The sequence below is a fragment of the Pseudorca crassidens genome, chromosome 2 (assembly GCF_039906515.1).
Source record: "Pseudorca crassidens isolate mPseCra1 chromosome 2, mPseCra1.hap1, whole genome shotgun sequence".
Taxonomy (NCBI): Eukaryota; Metazoa; Chordata; class Mammalia; order Artiodactyla; family Delphinidae; genus Pseudorca; species Pseudorca crassidens.
The window spans coordinates 82,682,345-82,689,368 of record NC_090297.1 but is presented as its reverse complement, the minus strand read 5'-3'; the positions used below and the strand labels follow the sequence as shown (position 1 = coordinate 82,689,368).

The following is a 7,024-nucleotide window of genomic DNA, read 5'->3' as shown; positions in this document are numbered from 1 at the left end:
AGAGTCCGCCTGCCAATGCAGGGGACACGAGTTCGAGCCCTGGTCCAGGAAGATCCCATGTGCCGCGGGGCAACTAAGCCCGTGCGCCACAACTACTGAGCCTGCGCTCTAGAGCCCGCGAGCCACAACTATTGAGCCTGTGTGCCACAACTACTGAGCCCATGTGCCACAACTGCTGAAGCCTGCAAACCTAGAGCCCGTGCTCCGCAGCGAGAAGCCACTGCAATGAGAAGCCTGCGTACCACAACGTAGAGTAGCCCCCGCTCGCCGCAACTAGAGAAAGCCCCTGCGCAGCAACGAAGACGCAACACAGTCAAAAATAAATAAGTAAATAAATAACTTACTTTAAAAAGATTGCAGCCTTTTTTAAAAAAGAAAAAATAAAATAAATAAAATATCTCTGGCCTCATTTCTGTCCCTTTCTGCCCTCCTCCATCCATCTACCCATTCAGGAGCCAAGGGCCACGCAAGAATGCACCTGCTGAAGGCAGCCAACTGGGTGGCGGGCGCTGGGGAGGGGTGGGGACTGTGGCAAAGGTGTCGGCCTGACAGACGGCCTCGACCGGGCTTCAGCTGGCCGCTGCTGAGAGGCCCCAGGGCTCCGGAGGGTAGAGCCACTCGTTTCCCAGCTAGAAATTTGGAACCACGTGTGAAATCTAATTTCTAATCATCAGAGGAGGCCGATTCAATTAGTGTTTTGTTTCTTTTGGTAACCACGTCGTCAGTGGGTGGTATGGCCTCCAGTTTGCTTCCTCTGGAGACACAGTGATTTCGAGTTTCTGGAGGGGAGCCCAGACCCTACACTGGGAGCCACAAAGCAGCACGTGGACTCTCCTCTCCTGGCAGCCGAGGGGTGACCCCAAGGCCCGGCCGCACTCCTGAAGCCCCCCCGAATGAGGGGACTGTCCGAAGGGGGAGCTCCCAGCCCACCCACCTGATTCACTATAGGCGTGCTTCCTTTCTTTGAGACTTATCCAAATTTCTGGAACATTCTACAGCCTGTTAGCCCCAATAACCCTCCCATCCTGCCTGCCACCCCATCAGGCCCTCTTGCCCTCCCCCCAGCGAGGCTCCCGTGTTCCCAGCACCTGAGCTTTCCAGCCACCAGGTGACCATTTGAGAAGTGATTTAGAAGAAATAAGGGAGGGAGCGCTAAGTAAGCACAGAAAGCCTGAGGTGGGAGAGTGCTTGTCACATCCGAGGAGCACAAGGAGTGAGGGCCAAACATGTGGGGCCTGGTGGACCATGGCAAAGACTGAGAATGGGAAGTAGGGAGGAAATGAACCATGTCTTCAAGGCTTGGGGCCTGATTTTTTTTTAGTATTTATTTATGTAATTTATTTATTTTCCTTATTTTTTTTGCCTGCGTCAGGTCTTAGTTGCGGCACACGGGATCTTCGTTGAGGCATGTGGGATCTTTTCGTTACGGCACGGTCTGCTCGGGTTTCTCTCTAGTTGCGGCACGTGGGCTTCTCTCTAGTTGTGGCATGTGGGTTTTTTTTTTCTCTCTAGTTGTGGTATATGGGTTTTTTTCCTCTCTCTCTAGTTGTGGCACGTGGGGTCCAGGGTGCCTGGACTCTGTAGTTTGAGGCACACAGGCTCTCTTTGAGGCGCGCGGGCTTAGTTGCCCCACGGCATGTGGGATCTTGGTTCCCTGACCAGGGATCGAACCTGCGTCCCCTGTATTGGAAGGTGGATTTCTTTACCACTGGACCACCAGGAAGTCCCAGGGCCTGATTTTTAAGCCATGGTTGCCAGACCGTTGGTTGCTATGTCACTGCCATCTCTACTTGTTCCTGGCTGCAGAGTTCATCTGTCATTAATGTCTGCAAATACTAGACACTTGTTTTCCCTGCCTGCCCTGAAGCTGGGGCGTGAGCAAGTGATCCCAAATCTAAACTGTTTCCCTAAATTGTAGTTTAGGATTAGGTAGATTGGAAAGGGGAGAGACTACAAGCCAAGGGCCCGTCAGGAGGCTTTGGCCCAATTCTAGGACAGAGGTAAGTTGTGTCTGAATATCAATAATGGTCATAAGACAAGAGATGAGGGGTGGACGAGACAGAGGTGGAAATGACATGTTCTGGCAACGGGATATGAACAGAAAGGGAGAGAGAAGTGGGGTGAGGAAGCAGTGGGGGGAAAGTGGCAGAGCCGGGAGCAAGAATAGTAGTGTGGCTAGAGAAACTGACTTCAGTGATGTGGTGGCAGTCCTTCTGACAAGGAGTGCATCCGCACGTAGGGGAAGGGAAAAGCCTCCCATCTTTGGGGAGGAGTATCTAGAAAGCGAGAATAGAAACTATTCAGACTCATTCACAGATCCGGTCTCTGTGTATGTTATTCATTCTGCCTGGGGGGCTCTTTGCCTAGCAAACTCCTATTCATCCCTCTATACCCAGATTAATTGCTACCTTCTCCAAGAAATCTTCTTGGACTACCTTAAGACAGAATTATTTCTTTTTCTAGGTTTCTGGAGCCCTTCACTGACATCTGCATCCTATCACTTGCTATATACAGTGCATTGTCATTTTTCTGTTTCCTCTTTAGTACTAGATGGCAGGTGGGCTCCTTAAGGGGCAGCTTAATAATTTTGTATCCCTGGCATTTAACACTGTGCCTGCAATATAATCATCAAATGAGTGATGAATGGTTGAATAAAATATCGATAATGGAAAAAAAGGTAGAGGCTAAAAGTGGTAGCAGAAGGGGGTGAAATGTTGAAATATTAAAGTTAGGATATTGAGACATTCATAGAGAATGGTGGAACAGAAGAGGTTATCCTCGGAAGCTCTTAGAAGATTCTATATGTGGAAGGAGGAGATCTAAATCTTTGAGCTAATACCAACACGGAGAAGAATTACGATCATTACCTGAGAATATCTCAAGAAAAAATGTGCAGAGAAAACCAGATGACATATTAGATTAAGTCGAAAGGTAGAGCCCAAAGAGAACCTGAAGGTCAGGAAATCATGAGAGTGTCTTCTTCAGAATTTCTGGAAACATAACAGTGACATTTTATGATGCAGCAATGCAATCATGAAAGTCTTACATACTCAAGATTGATATTTCCACAGCATGCAATGTAAGGGGGTTGGTGCGTTCTCAGTCTGCAGATGGTATAAACATGATAGATTTGTGGCATTTTTCTGGGGGCCGATCTTGCAGCTGGGCCAGTGGCATTTTTTTCATTGTTTCCATTCTTCTTCCCCTGCCTCAGGACCATTTGGGAAAATTAAAGTTATACCAGCTCTAATGACGCTTTTATTTTCTCCATTTTGTATCAACATTTTCAGAGTGTACTCTATCTCAGTGGCTCTCAACTGAGGAAGATTTGAGCCTTTCCGCTGCCCTCCTCCCAAAATGGAGACATTTTGACTGTTGCAACTGGCATCTATTGGGTAGAGACCAGGGATGCTGCTAAATATTGTAATGCACAGGAAAGCCCTCAACCACAAAGAATGATCAGGCCCCAAACGTCAACAGTGCTGAAGCTGGGAAGTCCTGTGGAGTCTGTCCTATATTAACAGCACAGATATTATGCCAGTTCCTTGGCTGGCCAGGTTTAAAGTTTTGTGGTTCTTAACAAATGCAGAAAATGTGGAGCAAGTTCCTTTATTTCCATTTCTGAGGTTAAAACGACACTTTATCAATATAGCTTAGACAGCACTTCAAATTTTATCAATCTGAAGTCCATTTCAAAAAGGGGAATTCCTCAGGTACTTTTTGGGCTAACACTAAGATATGTTTAGTTTAACAAGTACTTAGGTGACATTGCTAAAGGGCTATAAAAACAGTGAAGATTAAAACAGGATGACAGTAGTCACTGAAATCATGCCCCGAGTCTCAGCAGAGTTAGAGGTAGTAGGAAGCAGGAGTGGAGGCCGGCACATGCCTGTGTCTCACGTCCCAGGCCTGGCATTGGCCTTTGGCAGTTGCCTCTCTGTGCTTCGGTTTTCTCCTTGGAGATGAGGATTATAGGGGAGACTTACCTCTTAGTGAAAATTAACTATTAACACATATAAAACGATTAGAAATCACTCAATAAGGTTACCAGAACGGTGGGCACTTCTGTTTACTGGTCAGAGTGGTACCAGCGCATGACATTGGCCTGAAGATAGCTTACATTTTCTTTGGCAGGCCAGCTTTAAAATGTTGCGCTTCTTAACAAATGTCAAAACGTTGGCGTGATTCTCATTATTTCCATTTTTCAAGTTAAAGCAGGACTTTGTTGGTATGTCTTGTATTGCAGTTCAAATGGACACAAATTAAAAAGTTTGCCTGCACTGTGTTTCTTCAGGGAATCACTGACAGTTATGACAGGAGAGCAAATGTCTGCACGATTCTGAGGCAAGAGGCATTATCCCAAAGCTGTTGTTTTCCCAGTTGTGTGATGCGCCACAAGAGGGTGCCAGAGACTTCTTTTGAAAACTTAAGCGGTCCGTTTGGGTTTTGTTTATATTGTAGCCAAAATAGTCACTGGATGGTGCCCAAAGACTTCTTTTGAAAACCTACATAGCTAGTTATTCGTTTGGTGTTTAAATCATGGTAAAAATAATATATGGTTATCATATTTAATTGGACCAATACAATACATGAGGTCAAGGGCAAACATCTCAATTCAACATAGACCAAATCTATTTTCTCTGTTCTAGATCCTGGTCATAGGAAAAGTCCTGGAGAAAAATTTTCTTTTTCTATTAATCTATTAAAGATTTAGTGAAAAAAAACTTAAAAATCACACTCCACTGGTGGTGATTCAGCAGCCCCATCGCCTAGAAAGGATGGGGTCCCTAGGATCTGCTATACGAAGCCCCATGTCCCAGCTTTGCTGGATTACTGTGAAGAAAGAGCTGCGTTGGTGACTCCGGTTTCTTTTCCACTGCAATTTATACCTGAGCAAAGAAGCACTCTAGGAGCGCAGTAGCAGGGCTTTTTGGAGTCCTGGGCTGTATTCAAAGTAAACCTCAAAATATGGTTTTAGACAGACATGCAGGGCCTTGGGCTAACAGAATCTCACAGCCCTGTCCCTGTCTCCTGCCCTGGGGCCAATCCTCTGAGACTGGGCAGGGTCTGAGGAGCTGCACCTGCAGTAGGAAGTCCCACGGGCTGGTTGGGCCCCAGGAAGTGGGGAAGAGGGACACATTCAAAATAGCACGTGTACATAACTTTTACAAGTATAACAGCCACAGAGAAAAGGAACCCGAGGTCTTTCAGATGTCCCAATAGGACTATTCGAATAGTGAGGGTTCCTTAGAGATTGTTTTCTCAACTTACTTCACTTTCTCTCTTTCATACTTACGTAAAGAATAGGCTTAAGAACAAAAATGAAGTAAGAGAGAGCCCTGAAACTTGGAACCAAAGAATCTCAATTTTGTCCCCTCAAAAAGGCTGAGAGGGGGCTTCCCTGGTGGCGCTTCCCTGGTGGCACAGTGGTTGAGAGTCCGCCTGCCGATGCAGGGGACACGGGTTCGTGCCCCGGTCAGGGAAGATCCCACATGCCGCGGAGCGGCTGGGCCCGTGAGCCATGGCCGCTGAGCCTGCGCGTCCGGAGCCTGTGCTCCGCAACGGGAGAGGCCACAACAGTGAGAGGCCCGCATACCAAAAAAAAAAAAGGCTGAGAGGGTAGAGTAGAAGAGGGAGGAGAAGCGGCTAACGACTGACAGCCACTCTCTGCTGGCCCAGGCTTAGCGCCCACCCAAGGCTGACTCACTGAATCCTCAAAAGAACTCTACCTGTTTGGTGCCTTTACCTTCATTTGACAGATAGGCAAACTGAGAATTTGAAAAGTTACTTTTTCAAGGCCACACTACTGGTAGGAGGTGGAACCAGGAAACAAACCAGAAAGTTAAGAAATGCCAAGTAGGCCGGGGCCGGGGGCGGCGAGGGCGGTGGGCCGTGAGGTGGGGCCCAGGCTCCACGCTCACGCCGGCCCGCCGTCCCCAGGACGTGTTCCTCATGATCCGGCGCCACAAGACCCCCATCTTCACGGACGCCAAGGAGTCGAGCACTGTGTTCGAGCTAAAGCGCATCGTCGAGGGCATCCTCAAGCGGCCGCCGGACGAGCAGCGGCTGTACAAGGACGACCAGCTTCTGGACGACGGAAAGACATTGGGCGAGTGTGGCTTCACCAGCCAGACAGCACGGCCTCAGGCCCCAGCCACTGTGGGGCTAGCTTTCAGGGCAGATGAGGCCTTTGAGGCCCTGCCCATCGAGCCCTTCTCCAGCCCACCCGAGCTGCCAGATGTGATAAAGCCACAGGACTCAGGAAGCAGCGCCAATGAACAAGATGTGCAGTGAGAGGCCCCCGCAACCGCCCTACCCCCCCAATAAAAGAGATTTGGGTGTCAAAAAAAAAAAAAAGAAATGTTAAGTATGTGAAATTTTAATAGAGGTGGACTACTAACTCTCCTTAACCTTTAGTATTTACTCGGTGGTTGTTCTCAGAGGGGCATATGGAAAGTAGGTTCTTTGCTCTCTTTCTTTGACTGAAGGAGCAATGACCACAGAAGATATGGTTGTGACTTAGGCACTGCCCAGGGGAAGGGATTCAGTCCTCTCTAAGGAGGTCCCAGGATGCTGGGTGGTCTCTGGTTCAGAGTAGAATGAGCCACCTCGATGGGCCATGGCCTACCTAGTAAAAACTTCCTGGCTTTCTCCAAGGTGGTAGTTTCCCTCTCCTGTTTATCAATATGCTATAAAAAGAAAAGTGCTTGTAAACAACTTGAGTGCGTGAACAATCTAATTGAAATAATTAAAGTAATAGCTTGTGAAAAAAGTAGTAAAACTAATTGTTATAGAGTAGCAGTGTGGGAAGGCAAAAATTGCTGACAGTCTTTAGGTCTAAGCTGCTTCATTTGGCACAGAAAAACACAGACAGTTCACCAGGTCCCTTCTGCGGATATGGTTCCTCCCTCCCAACCTAGATTTAAACTCTATTGCTTCTCATCTCAACGTTTGATTTTCTTCTTGCAGCAGCCACATGTAGGTGACCTCCCAATGGTTCTAACTCCAAATTGTTCCTTAGGGT

The 7,024-nt window shown here is 47.7% G+C and overlaps 1 pseudogene; it reads left to right on the top strand.

Annotated features, from left to right (window-relative positions):
- Nucleotides 1–5,908: 5,908 nt before the first annotated feature.
- LOC137210948 (elongin-B pseudogene) lies at nt 5,909–6,361 on the top strand (annotated as a pseudogene).
- Nucleotides 6,362–7,024: the final 663 nt, after the last annotated feature.